This window comes from Pinus tabuliformis, chromosome 4_1, assembly GCF_031772625.1.
Source record: "Pinus tabuliformis cultivar Carrire ecotype Pingquan chromosome 4_1, CPIR1, whole genome shotgun sequence".
NCBI lineage: Eukaryota > Viridiplantae > Streptophyta > Pinopsida > Pinales > Pinaceae > Pinus > Pinus tabuliformis.
Window position 1 is genome coordinate 318,899,970 of NC_142303.1, and position 15,848 is coordinate 318,915,817.

Sequence of the window (15,848 nt, forward strand, 5' to 3'; positions counted from 1 at the left end):
CCATAAAAAAATGATTCAAACACTAACATTCTAATTTTTTGAAAAAATATTAATCAAATTCCAACAAAACACACTACCATTTATAAATAAAGCTTTTTAATAATTCTATTTACTTTATTTCTAAAAACCATAGTCGTGCTTCTAAAAGGCATTCTTCTAACGAGGAAAAAGTCATCCTTCCAACAAGGAAAGGAAAGAATATACATATTTTAAAATGAATAAATGATTTTTTTCTTTCATATACTACATGAGATGAAGTTGAAACAAAACAGTGCCATATACTGAACATTGTTAAATTTTGGAATGTTCATATTCTAATTTTAGAATGCTCCATGTGAACATGATTAACAGGAAATACTTGCCACAGCTGAAAAATGCAGTTTTATAAAAAAAAAATAATGAAATCCCAAGCTTATTGGGAGCGAAAAAATAAAACCACATAAACTAATTAAATGACTTTTAATTTAATCTGTACTTACTTTTAACAAGATAGTATCCAATAAAAAAAACTCAATTATCTCTGTCGCATCATAACAATTTTCGGACATAAACACTAAAGACAGGGTATGGCAAACTAGCTATACATCAGACAATAATTCGGATATTTACTCGTATGGATAGCATTTGCAAAGGATGTTTATCCATACTTTTTCGGTGCCTGACATTTCTCGTCACCGAAACTTGGTGCGGAACAAGATTCAGCGCTTGCTTTGCCAGTTACAGTATTTTTACTGTTCTTCTGGATTTTCGCCTTCATCGTGGGGTACTAGAGAAACATGATCCTGCAGTTGGCCTGCATCTAACTGCAACTTTCCGGAGTCTATTGAAAGGGCTTTTACAAGCTTCCTGAGACCCTGTATATTAGCCTGAGGAAGACTCAATCCTCTCGCCAGACTATTGGGATGGGCCTTGGAAGTAACTTCACTTTCATCTCCATCTCCACCACCCATCTCCATATCCCCCCCAAGTTTAAAGCTCTTGCTCTTTCCATCTTTTTCTCTAATTCCTTCTCGCTTGGGTTTTCCCTTCCTATAAATCATGTATACGACGAGCTGTGCAGCTCCAAGGCCGAAGCCGATTCCATTTGGGATCTGTAAATTGCAGAAGTATATCTGTTCGAATCAATAAAGTCATATATGTTTTGAGACTGTTTAGTGTTAGGAACTAATTTCAACTGTTGTTATTTTGAGTCGACGTTTAGAGTCTATAACAAGACTCATCATGAAGATAATACCTCCACTTTGTTATGTAGGTATTGTTTTGATGATGAATTTTGTTATAGATTGAAATTTCAATTCATAAATGGTAACTGTGAAATAATCTTGTTATATACTGAAAAAACCACTCATAAATGACAACTGTGAAATTAATTCTTAACAGTAAACAGTCTCATGATACCCTCCACAGAAATCTTCAAACACTCCTATATATTTTTTCTACTTAATCTAAAATAAAAATTTTGAAGCACTAACCCCAACATACACGTCTCCTTTCAGTACTGCCCAGACTGCCCAGATACCTCCGTTGAGAAACAGAAAGAATGACAAGAAAAATGGCATGAATTCCACGCTCTTCGTTACTATGACGCTTTTCTGTTACCACCCATATATATTAAATTTATAAAATTCAAACCTGCACTGATTTTGCTTGAGTTATCGCCAATATAAGGGCCCTACACCAAAGTCTCGGCCAAAATCAGATTTTTAAAAGATTTTCTCTGAGCCTAAGTGTGGAAAATCTGGAAAAATAAACTTACCATAATTGCTAACGGTGAACCATACATGCCTAACGTTAAGAAGACGCATAACACTCCTATGACAGTTAGCCTAATATGATGATTCAGTGCCAGAAAAGTCACCAAAACCACAGCAGCAAAGAATCCTACATCCACCAGCAGCACCAGCACAAGAGTCTTGATCTGCATAACAGTAACAATTAGATACACAATGACTTATAGAACCTGTCCACGGACAATATCATCTTTTAACATTAGATTGATATTAAACCAACATAGTGGTATCAGAATTTCAGACTGTAAGTGACATCAATATTTGTGTTCGCCCTTGACAAAGGGAATACAGTATGAGTTTGTCTTCTAAATTTAGTTAAATAATTTGTTGTTAAATATTATTTTGATGTTGTTTAAAATTTGTCTTTGAATGCATAAATGGATTGAGTTTATTGGAAAAACTTTAGTAAGGCTCAAAATTTACAATTTTTGGTTAAATATTGTTTTTATGTTGTTTAAAATTTGTTTTTAAATGCATAAATAGATTGAGTGTACTGAAACTTTAGTAAGACCCAAAGCTTACAGAGCTATGATTCTAAGAATTTTTTATAGTATTAAAGGCAATTTTGACAAATAAATACACAAAAAAAACATCTAAAACAAATTTGAATTAGTGAAAATGCCTTAGCAGTGCACAGACTCAGAGTTTACAGAGCTAAGATTCCAAGAAATTTTTATAGTATTAATGGCAATTTTGACAAATAAATATGCTAAAAAAACATCTAAAACAAATTTGAAATAGTGAAAGTGCCTTAACACTGCACTCATTCATTTTAACAGTACTTAACAGTACACTCATACGATGTTAAAATTTAGAATTTAAAAAATTAAAATTTAATCAAGGCCTCATGCCTTGGCTTGTATCTGGACTTTTATATACTCTTAATATAAATCATGAAGCTTTTTCTTTTTGAAAAAAAAAAAAGTTATAAAATTTGTTAAATTGTTTGAGATTTTTTTTCACTAGTGGGAAAACCTATGTTAACTCAGTTATCAAATCAGTAGTGAGGACAATCATCAGGCTTACTCTTGCCAGAAGCCTCTGGGTCTTGAGCCGTTAACCTATTTTCTTAAGGCCCAGAAAAACGAGCTCTTAGCCAAGCAAAAACAGTTTTAAGGTATATTATTGTTAAAATTTAAAATTTTTAATTTATTTTGAGTAATAAAAAAAAAAATTTTTTTAAAAAACACTGATTCATTTCTACTCTGATAAAACTCCCAAAACTCTAAATAATGGAGTTGTCTTTAAAGAGACTTTTGGAAGCTTTTCCTGTGGGTTTTTCCCTAAATAATATGCATGTATACGAACAAATAACTTGCAGACTTACCTTAAGTTCTTTATGGGCGTAAACTATAAACAGAATTACATAAACGGTCTCTAAAACAGCGCCTGCCCCATTAACTGTAGCAATCAACAGTCCCCCCGGCTTGATTAATCCATAATATGTCCACAGCAAAGTGCTCAACAGTGTGCAAATATAAGGGAGAGATTTGAAGTTCTGTGTGGACTTATTCTTGGCTATTCGCCAAAATGTCTGCCTGTCATTCAAAACATAATTAATCATACACGCAAAATTGAAGAGACGCTTAAAAACTAAATGTATTTCACTATTCCAAACATTTTAGAGCTTACATCGGCGAGATGAAAACGAGGAGCGATATCACATTTCCTGCACCATTTTGCCCAATTTCCAATTAAATCAGAAATATCACATCGCAGTTTAATTTCTCAAAAACCCACATGAAATGTTGCAAGTATTTATAGATCTCAAAATATTTATATTCAGATGAACAAACAACTTGAATCACCATTGCTGCGTTAAATGCAACTGTGATTGGAAGTATATACTGACCTACAACACCTAGTATGAAGCTCACATCCGCCATCTCCAGTATATGCTGAGAACCAAGGGAATATTTTTTGCTCCTCTCGTGGACGATCCTACATTAACCTATTCCTTTGGATAAATGATAAGGCATAGGTCTGCCGTCTGAAGCACTAAAATAAGCAAAAGGCCCTGCAGGAATAGTCCAATGAAACCATTGCTGCGATAGATCGAGGGCCACGTAAAATGTGATAGTACGTACTGTCGGTGCATGAGCTGGACAGAACAGTTTTTTTCAACTCAAAAAGTCGCGCTTGGTGCATCTATCCGGAGCTGCTAGGAGTCGTCCATTCCGATGTCTCACAGAGTGCGATAATGATCCAATTTGAAAGGTCGGTTTTACTTTAAAACCGAAGAATATATAAATTTTACTTTTCAATTTTTCTATGATTAAAGTTGGAAATTAATTATATTACAATCTATTTTTTAGAAATATTTAAAATAAAATATATGTTTTTTAATAATATAAAATATACGTATCATGCTTTACATAAATACATTGATACAATTTATGATTTTTTATAATTATTATATTAATAAATATAGTTGATATAAGTTTATTGCTTTATTTTTATAAGGTTTTTGACTTATAAAATGTGGAAAGTGCGATCAATTTGTATATATCAATCACATTTACTAATTTGGTTGTGTTAGTTGGCATTAGACACCCTTCCTGGTGGATATATATCACTATCACAATCACATTAATAAATATGGTTGCACAACTTTTCATATTCTTATTGGAATATAAAAGGTGGAAAATAGCACGGATTTACTTATATCAACCACATTTATTAATGTGGTTGTCCAAGTTGATAACGCAACGCACATACATAAGGAGGATCCATAAACCATGGTTGATTGTGTTTGACTATGGCTAAATATGCTTGGCAAAGTATAGCTAGCTATAATAGAATATGGGTGACTATGGTTTACCTAGTAAGCATGGTAAACCTAGGTCAACCTACTAAGTTTAGTAAACCTAGTAAGCTAGTAATCCTAGTCAATGTAGGTAAGCCTAATAATCATATTAAACCTAGGTCAACCAAATAAACCTAGTAAATGTAGGTAAGGAACCTAAGTAAACCTTGGTCAACCAAATAAAGCTAATAAATGTAAGTGAAGGAACCTAGTGTTGAAAAGTGTGCAACAAGAAATGCTAAATTTAGAATGTATTAAAAATAGATCAGCTAAAAATAGCATGTCTAAAAATAGTAGTTTGGCCAGTGCGGGTGAGAGGTGAAACTGCTAAAAATAGAAAGTTCTAAAAATAGCATTTATGGGTCCCTTCCTATTTATAGGAGTCCCTAGTCTATCTATAGGAAGTAAAATTAATTTTGGTCTTAACAACAGTTGGAAATATTAATTAATCAATTCAGTTGAGTTAATTAGTTAAGGAAATTCGAATTTGAAGTCTTTGTGAGCATGCACATGAGTTGTCCCACTGATTAAGGAATTTATCCTTAATTTCCTCCACTGATTGAGGGAATAAGTATGAGTTCTATAATGAGAGAATCAGTTGACTTAGTTCTAACTAGTCAAGTCCAGTTAGATTATTTTAACAAGTTGTTAAAATAATAAAATATAGTTTGTTAATGCTTGCATGCATGTGACAACTATTATTTTAGATAATTGAGAATTCACTCATGGATAACTGTTGCATGTCAGTTTTGTCAGAGACCCAATTGAGATCAAATGTGGGACAGTGTACTATCAGATGCTTGACTATTTCTAGTAAGTAGTTTTTGCATTGTTGAGGAACTAGTGTCCTCAAGGATTGCATAGTTGGACTATTGGTTAACTTGGTATGTTTGGAATTAATTGCATATGCTTTTGCTATTATTTCCTAAGCAAAATGCGCAAGGAAATAGGGATTGGACCATAGGTAAAGCCTTTAAATACAGGGCTTGGTTGGTTCATGAGACATATCTTCATATCTTCATAGTTCATTGAGAACTGAATAGCTTGAGAGCTAATTCTTTTTGTATTGTGAAGAGGATTTCCACTTGATTGATAATACATGGTTTGGGTTTTATGCCGGTGCTTTCCCCTGGATATATCTTGTGTTATGTGTGATTAATTCTCTTGATCAATTATGCATGTTTCTACTTGATGTTGCTCATGAATTCGATTATGCTTTCGCTTAATGTTTTGTAGAAGTAGAACAAGTATTATGCTTTAGAACATTGCATATATTGGTTTGTTCTACAGGTGAAATTTCTACATGGTATTGGAGCACAGGTGATCAAGCAAGAACAACATACTAGCAGGAGGAATTCGAAGTTTCTTATTCTTGATATAGATCTCAAGTTCTTATCACATCTATTTCATCAATGGCATTCTATGGTTTGAGGCTTGAAAATGGCCTTGATGGCAGCTCAAACTATATAGCTTGGAAGGATCACATGGAGGTAGTTTTGGAAGATAATGGCCTTAAGGATTTCATTGATCAAGAAATCCCTAAGCCTACTGACAAGACTGAGTAGGTGGAATGGAGGAAGTGTGTGGCTAGAGCTAGGAGAATTCTCTTAGAGGGAGTGTGAGATCACATTGTCTCGAGCCTCCATGGGAAGGAGACTCCACATGCAATGTGGAAAACATTGAAAGATTTATGTCAGAATAGCAGTGATCAGAGGAAGCTAGCACTTAAGGACAAACTTTTAAAGATCAAGTGTGAAAGGGATGAGACGATCTCTATGGATCTGACCAAGCTCATCACATGCAGGGATGAGCTTGCAAGTGTAGGGGTCGTGACATCAGATGAGGATATGGTGAGTCTAGCACTCCTTGGCCTTCCAAAGAACTAGCATAGCTACCAGGACTCGATGAATGGAAGGGAGAAACTGTCAGATTGGGAACGACTATGGTCGGATTTGATGCAAGAGGAGATTATACAGAGCACCAGAGATAGTTCTTCATCCATGCATGATGAGGAGAACTGTGCCTTAGCAAGTAAGGTGAAGAAGGGGAAGGAGAAGGTTTCTCTTTCCGAATCTAGTTCTTCCAATGATGGGAAGAAGGTTGACAAATCGAAAGTGCGATGCTTTCGTTGTCATGAGGTGGGCCATTATGCTGCAAATTGTCCATGGAGGAAATCCAAGAAGGGATCCGGGGAAGGATCTGAAGGTGAGGCACTTGCTTCACAGTTTGAGTTGGATTTCACACTCTTCGCATGCATGGTTTCATCCATGGTGGGAAGTGGTTGGTTTCTTGACAGTGGAGCTTCTTTCCACATGACCGGTTACAAGAGTTTGTTCAGTACTTTGGAGGAGAAATATCTCCAGATACTCGTAGCGATGGGTAATGATGAGAAGTATAGTGTCTCAGGTGTAGGCATGGTTATTTTTTAGAGGGAGCATGGACCTCGCCTTACCTTGACCAATGTCAAGTATGTACCAGGACTGAAGAGAAACTTGGTGTCGATCGCGATGCTAGAAGATAGAGGCTATGATGTAGTCCTTAGTAAGTGAAAGGTTTTCCTTAGACACATCATCACTAGATAGGTGAAGCAAATTGGTTCACGGGTCAAGAACATGTATGCTCTTAAGGTTCAAGATGCATGCAAAGCCTTGAGCAGCAAGGAAACTGATGGAGACTTGGTGGTTGAGAGGGAGGGTATATTACCTCTCAACATGCAGAGCCAGAAGAAGTCTCAGACGATTGTGGAGGAGCCACGATTGGTGCAGCAGCTTCAGGAGGTTGTGGAGCAGCAACAATAGGGGAAGCTAAGTGGAGATCGAGTAGAGACATCCACTCATGCAAAGACCTCCAGTAGGGGGAAACTTCAACCCAGGTGGGCTGAGGGATCACATGCAGCCATACCTCCAGGTAGGAGGTGGGGCGATATAGAGTGATCATCCCAAGGAGGAGGGGCAGGATCCTTGAGGTACCCAACCTCTTGGATGAGACCTTGCTACAGGAGCCCTGATGTGGAGTAGTAGGAACTGACTGATTGGGTAGAGACAGATGCGGATGGATCAGCAGAGAGAGCGACAGTGCAGGGAATCCCAGGACAGTGCATAGATAGCAGGCTGTAGCAATGCGAGAGGCACAAGTGTTTTGCACAGTGTTAGGTGGCACAGAGAGGTGTGCAATGGTGCAAGATGCATGGAGATGTTGCAGTAGCACAGATGTCAGAGAGGGAGCACTTGTTAGCAGCTGGTAGAGCTTCAGCATCAGAGTATGTTCCTAGCCCAACAGGGTGGTCAATTGGGAGTGTTTTTGTTCCAAGTGTTTTTGGAGCAAGTGGACCAGGTAGATGTGTTGCATGCAGAACATTCCAAAGTTATAGGATCGAGTTCGAGAGGAAGCCTTTCTTGTTGAGAGGGAGTGTTGAAAAGTGTGCAACAAGAAATGCTAAATTTAGAATGTGCTAAAAATAGACCTGCTAAAAATAGCATGTCTAAAAATAGTAGTTTGGCTAGTGAGGTCATTGGCCACATTGGGTGAGAGGTGAAACTGCTAGAAATAGAAAGTTATAAAAATAGCATTTCTGGGTCCCTTCCTATTTATAGTAGTCCCTAGTCTATCTATAGGAAGTAAAATTAATTTTGGTCTTAACAGTAGTTGGAAATATTAATTAATTAATTCAGTTGAGTTAATTAGTTAAGGAAATTCGAATTTGAAGTCTTTGTGAGCATGCACATGAGTTGTCCCACTGATTGAGGAATTTATCCTTAATTTCCTCCACTGATTGAGGGAATAAGTATGAGTTCTATAATGAGAGAATCAGTTGACTTAGTTCTAACTAGTCAAGTCTGGTTAGATTATTTTAACAAGTTGTTAAAATAATAAAATATAGTTTGTTAATGCTTGCATGCATGTGACAACTATTATTTTAGATAACTGAGAATTCACTCATGGATAACTGTTGCATGTCAGTTCTGTCAGAGACCCAGTTGAGATCAGATGTGGGACAATGTACTATCAGATGCTTGATTATTTTTAGTAAGTAGTTTTTGCATTGTTGAGGAACTAGTGTCCTCAAGGATTACGTAGTTGGACCATTAGTTAACTTGGTATGTTTGGAATTAATTACATATGCTTTTGCTATTATTTCCTAAGCAAACTGCGCAAGGAAATAGGGATTGGACCATAGGTAAAGCCTTTATATACAGGGCTTGGTTGGTTCATGAGACATATCTTCATATCTTCATAGTTCATTGAGAACTGAATAGCTTGAGAGCTAATTCTTTTTGTATTATGAAGAGGATTTCCACTTGATTGATAATACATGGTTGGGGTTTTATGTTGGTGCTTTCCCCTCGATATATCTTGTGTTATGTGTGATTAATTCTCTTGATCAATTATGCATGTTTCTACTTGATGTTGCTCATGAATTCGATTATGCTTCCGCTTAATGTTTTGTAGAAGTAGAACAAGTATTATGCTTTAGGACATTGCATATATCGGTTTGTTCTATAGGTGAAATTTCTACACCTAGTAAACCTAAGTGAACCTCAAAAATATAGGTCAACCATGGTCAACCTAGTAAATCTAGTAGTCGTGATCAACCTATTGAACTTGGGTCAACATAGTAAACCTAATAAACCTAGTAAACCTAGTAAACATAGGTCAACCATGATCAATCAAGTAAACCTAGGTAAACATAGTAAACCTAGGTCAACTTAGTAAATATAAAACTAATAAACTATGGTAAACTTAGATCAATCTAGTAAACCTAAATGAACTTATGCTAGTATTAAAATTATACTAGAAACACCCACAAGGAAAAAACCCAACCAAATTCCTCTTGTATTATAAATCAATTGTTTAGCAGAGATACAAAGTACAATGACATAATGAATAATTTCACCCAAATCTGGAGAAGATCTCTGATAGCAGTAGTTGATGCAAACATTGAATCACTTTGGCTCTCCAAGATCTACTATTTCTCTTCAAGAATCTCTCTCTCTCTCTCTCTCTTGACTCTCCAACTCTCTCTTTATCAAGTTCGAATTCTCCTTTCACAAGCACAAGTGAGTGTTTCAAGTGAGGATGAGAGGCACAAATATATAGGAAGAGAAAGAAGGTCGAATTCATGAGGGAGTAACTCCTATGCCTTGAGGAGGAGTTGCATATGCCAAAATAGGAGTGTAAATTATGCCATAAAGGAGAGGAGCGTACCTTATACATTTAGGAGAGAAGTGTAACTTATGCATTAAAGAGGTGTAAGAGGATTTTTATGATGAGTCATTAAAATGTGTAAGAGAGTATAAGAGGTGTATAAGAGCATTATAGAGAGAGAGGAATGAAACCATTAAGAGAGAGAGAGCACCATATGCATTAATTGAGGGGAGTTACATATGACATGATTGAGTCTCATGATTGAGAGACTTGAATTTCTTTTTAATAATAATATAATAATATCATAAAGAGGATAATATTAATAGTAATAATAATATTGATGATTCAGTTAAAAATTAAATAATTGAGATTGATTAAGAACAAGTTAAGTGATTTTCCATCATATATATATGATTACGAATTGATTGAAGGTGATTTACTATTTTTGGAAAGTCATGGTTGTAAAGATAGACATGACTTCCTATTTTCAGAAAGTCACTTTATAAAAGTCTGAAATGAAATTTTATTTAAGGAAATTCATCCCATATCTGCCAGTTTTCAACACTTTTACACAATTTTGTGAGTATTAGAATACTCTTACATGGTATCAGAGCCTTAGCAGAGGTTCGATTTCCTGATTTGTGTTTGAGGGGGGTGTCGGAATTTGACACTAACTTCATTGGGAATCAATAACAACCACTTTGGAATTTTCCTTGAGACTAGGTGATGATAAAGAATTGGAAGTTTACCAATCGCTACAGGCTTTTGTGTAAAGGAAAAGCTCAACATGATATCAGAGCAGGTGTTTCTTACCCTGCTAAATTCTTCTATCAGTCTCATAATTTATGCACATCTAGATTGAATTATTTTCCTCTCATATACCAATGTACTCATTAGTCAAATAACCATTGGCCATAAAGTAGGCCAATCACAAATTAACCATATTTTCTATGTTCATTAGTGGCAGTGACAACAACATGAGAGTTAAAGCGCTGGTAGAGGCCTTGTATTAGGCTTGAATTCTGGCATGGGAAACTGGTGTATGGATCGGTCAATTTGATGGAATTTTGGCCTCACTGGTTCCTCAAAGGAGGTGGAACGGTTTCTCTTAGAGTCAATAGCCTTTCCTTTTCTTTCTTTTTCTCTCCATGTCATATCCATCAACACTCCTTTTCCTTGTTCTTAGTGGTTTAATCCATGATTTCATATGTTTATTTTGGGGAAAAAAAAATATTATTTGGTTTTCAAGAAAGAATTTGATGATTAAAACATTAATCTGGTCTTAATTTTTTTCCCAAAAATGGTTTAAAATCCTCTAGAAATTATTTCCATTAGAGAATGACCATATGCTTATTTCAGTGACATTTCAATGCATTTGGTGTCATTATGGTTAGTGGTTATGAAATGCCTGCTTGTTGGTTAGTCATGCAAATTTATGTGGATTATTCTGATTTGTGTCATGATTAGAAGTGTAAAGTTATTGTTGTTGTCACCATCAACCTTGTTTTGTAGTACTTTTGTTTTTGTGGCTAGTGGAAAACATTTTCCAACTTGGTGTTATCAAAATGGGTAAAATATTGCCCTAATGAGGTCCTTCAGTTGTAGTGAGTCATAGTTCTTTTGCACGTAGATAATGCAAAACTTAACATTCAGTTCCATACTACAATGGCTAAGAAAATTAGGAAGGTTGACCATCTGGAGTCAATGATGGGCACATATTTCCAGATGCTTGCAAATGAGTTTTAAGAGAAGATTGACCTCCACGATGATTTGGAGGAGGAAGTTGAGGCCTTTCCTGACTCAAAAACTCATATTTTGAAGAAGAAACTTTGCAAGTTGGAGGAGGAAAAAAATCAATAGTTTATTGAGGTTAGGTTTTTAAAACCCTCAACGTTGGATCGATATCAAATTTTGAAACAATATTGTGATGCCTTGTTATAATAGTTGATTGATAAGGATGAGGTTATTCAAAAGTTGCAAGAGTCTAACCAATTACTTAAGTTGGATGTCAATCACCTTTAAGATGCTGAGATGGAGACAATTGATGGCTCACCTTATTCCATGCTTCATGATGTTGATTACCAAAAACATGATGTTGATGATCATGACTCATCAGATGGTTTTATTACACCTATTATTGAAAAACATACTACTAATATTAGGTCCTATTTGATGAGAAAAATGGGATATACCAGTGGAGGATAAGGGAAGAATGGAAAGAACATCATTGTTGTTATTAATCCTGTAGTGAAAACATCAATAACAAGCATGGGATACAATCTTGTTGTTGTCTCATCACCTACATTCATCTGTGTTGAGACTCAATAGGTTATGTTTTTTGTCAAAGGAATTTAGTCTGAGGTACTAGAAGAAAATTCTCCTAATGATTGTGATAAATAGATCGATATCATTCTAGATGATAGTGTTATTACAACCAACTCTGACTTTATAGAACCAAAAATTGAGCCATATCAATGTCCTTCTATGGATTCATGGAAATTAGTTAGGCATCAACATCCTTGGTCACATAGTAGTCCTTCATTTATATAACTGCAGAAGAGATGTTAAAGGATGAATCGTCGACCAATGCCAACTATTAGGATCGATTGTGGGGTGGATCAATGGATGGTCATGGCATCATTTGAACATATGTTTGCATAATTCATATTTTTGTGCTTCATAAGTTGTGTAACTATACAAAGTTCCTCTTGTTTGTTTTTGATTTCCACTGTTCCATCAGTTATGTTTCAAGGGGGGGAATTTGTTAGTGACATACATTGTTGATTCACAGTCCTCCTATAATTTTGTTTGAGGGGGGGAAGTTAAATTATGAAAAATATTGTCATCATTGCTTTATTTTTGTTAACTATTGTCGTTTCTTGTGTTTAGTTGTTGTGATGGTGATAGTGTTCAAACAACTTCATCAGTGTCGTTATACCATGTTTGGGCCAAGTTTTCAATATTTACAAGCCTCATTGTTTGTTTTTTGGTTGACAATGTTGCTTCTATTTGAAGCCTTTGTCCTCGTTCTTTACTAGCAACTATTTTCTCTGAAGCGTTTTTGGGTAAGTTTATAGTGTTTTCCTCTCTTGTGCCTCTCCACCATTTCTACTTTGGAGATCAACCAACCTCATTGAGGTTTCATAGCTCTCATCTTCATGGTTTTGGTACTTCAACATTTTGTACTTCTTGATTGAAGCAGACCTTTTTTCTTGCCTTTAACTAGATCATTCTGAGATCTATAGTTTTATCTCTATGATTATTTGAGAACTAGCATCTTTCTCTCTTTTTTTTTTGGGGCGGGGGGGTGAGTTCTTACAACTTTTTTCTCCTTTTCTCCACTTATGAGAGTTTGTACTTGGGTACCTTATTAGGCCTTATTGTCAGGACCCAATTTTTTCTTTATGTCTTCTCACTATGCTTCGTTTAAGGGGGGGTATTAGAGTTAGTCTTTTCCAATGCTTGCTTTCCCAAGGAGGTAGCTATAGTGAGTTGTAAGTTTACTCACATAGGAATTTGTATTTTCTAGTTGTCATAGTTATCCTTAACTAACACTGGGCCTCCTCCATTACTATCTAAAGGAGGTATTCTATGTACTTTTACATAATTTTGTGAGTACTGGAATACTCTTATAGTGCCAACCACTTAAATAATGCAAATGCTAAGATGAAAATGAAAACTAGCCATGCCACGGATACTACATGCTCATATTTGTTCATGGGCGTCATAAATTATAACAAAGTTATATACGCAACGAAATTGAAGTTGTAGTTATGGCATCATAACACATATTTTGATGCAAAAGAGGTGGGGGGTTGCAAAGACTATAACTCAATGTTTTAATTATGTGGCTCTTTGTTAAACAAAAATTCTTTAGCACAAGTTCCAAAGATGTGCGCTTAAGTATTTGCTTGATAGACCATTCATGAGAGAGATCGAACTTCCTAGACCACTTGAGGTCTACCTTTTGGCCTCGTGGTCCTATAAATCACGATCACAATATTGTTTAACTTTATTTGAGGAGAAGAGAAACATCTATTGGAATCCATGTTCAACATCTAACATGTTCCTTTTTCTTGAGCTACAGGTAAACTCTGTACCCCTAAGCACAAAGTGCATCTTTTAGATGTCTAAAAATGTATTTTCATTTTGTTTTGATTTCCACAAGGATAAATATTGGGAAATGATACGCATCTACAAACCTAAAATTTCATTGTTGCAACTTCCATCCTCTTAAATATGGCTTGTTTCACATGAGAGTTGGCTCAATTCTCTCACTTTATAATTTGTTGGGTATCAAATTTGGTTTAATTCCATTCGAATGATGAGCTAGGAAAAACTCACAGACCTCTAGGACATTAATAATCAATCATCACGACGACATACTCATTGTAACAAGCATGATAGATAAACTTGTCCACTTCACATGGGGAAATAACATATTTTCAGGCAAAGAAATAAAGCACACAGAGGATAATTGGACAAAACCTCAATTTATTTTATAATTCATAACAATATATTTATAGAAGAATATTCTAGCCTACATTCATACTTGACAGGGGCTCTCGTGCTCCTCCTCAATATTCCCTCTCCAGGTTGTATTTTCTAATTGGCATATATATATATATATATATATATATATACACACACACACACACACATATAATTTTTGGCTATCTAGAATACCTCCTAACGAAACAAAGACTATTTAGACATCTGTCCCAACTCCTAAAAAATTACCTAACACCTCATCCTATAATTTGTCGCTTTTACAATGGACCACATGGTCAAAATGTCAACTCATCAAAATTCCTGACCACCTAAATTCTTTCTAGAATTTGGAAACTTGTAATTACATTAAAAAAATCCTCCATTCCTAATTTTATACAAATTATATTTGAGAGAAATCTCTTCTCCAGATTCACGATAGCTTGTGTTCAAAACGTGAGTGGAAACAACTTTTTAGTTATGAATCAAAATAACTAATGAAAATTGAAACTATGGATATTTTTCTACATTTTAAAACTATTATTAATAATGAAAATCTACGAAGTGATAGTCTAGATAAATCTTTGAATGAAAATAAAATAAAATTATTATCTAATTTTGTTTATCTTACAAACAATATTAAAATTCCAAAAACCTGATCCTGATTCCAATATGGGAAAACCTACAAACCCTTCTTATTATATTTTGGATATCTAATATATCTTAATTATGATAAAGAATTCAATTTTTTTTGGTAAAACCCATATTAATTTGAGTTTTACCCAAAAAAAAAAAAAAAAATTGCAAATTGCAAAATTTCTATAGTTTGACATTGTAGATAGGAATTTATTATTTTTCAACAATAATTTGATTTATATATCTTCAACTTGATTGATTGGAGTCTTATTTTGTAATAATAGGAAGAGTAATGTTTCCATATCTTATTTTGTAATATTTCCATATCCAGTGACTCTAGTGACTCTAGTGGTGGTTATATAATTACATTAATTTTATGAAAAATATGGTATAATAATACTAATACTAATTTGGAAAAATAAAATAAAAATTCCCAACGTAATGCACATGTGAGCTCGCTTTTTCTCGTTATTTACGTTAACATTCTTAAAAAAAAAGTTTCTAACCTACGTCAAATATTTTTATATGAAAAAAATAGTATATTAAATTTTAATATCAACTATATAAATATCTTGTTTTCTTTTTATAATTAAATTTAAGTTTTAACATTATTATATAATATAAATACAAGTTTTTAAAGTGTAACAAAAATCTTTTCTTTGTAATCCAAATATTATATATTCTTTTTACCACTTTATATATTTTATCATGTCAATATAACCAATTTCCACCCTGAATAATATACATATAAATTTTTACTCTATTATTACATGAATATATACATATAAATTTCTACTCTATTATTACATGAAAAAATATTTGGGAAAATAAACGATGAACTACACTCGCTGATTTGAAATGCGTCGACGAATATATCATAATGTGATTTGCACCGAAGAATTTTCTCGTAACTTGATATGGATCACAGAAGCCTCAATTCTACAATAACATACTTATTTATAAAAACAATAAATTTAAGTAAT

At 34.4% G+C, this 15,848-nt stretch overlaps 1 pseudogene across 1 annotated transcript; it reads right to left on the bottom strand.

Annotated features, from left to right (window-relative positions):
* Nucleotides 1-440: 440 nt before the first annotated feature.
* Nucleotides 441-3,797, bottom strand: LOC149175576 (bidirectional sugar transporter SWEET17-like; annotated as a pseudogene). Its single transcript, XR_016258016.1, has 6 exons — nt 3,643-3,797; nt 3,423-3,459; nt 3,118-3,328; nt 1,757-1,918; nt 1,473-1,592; nt 441-1,091 (listed from the first exon to the last, which is right to left on the bottom strand). The product of XR_016258016.1 is annotated as a bidirectional sugar transporter SWEET17-like (transcript).
* Nucleotides 3,798-15,848: the final 12,051 nt, after the last annotated feature.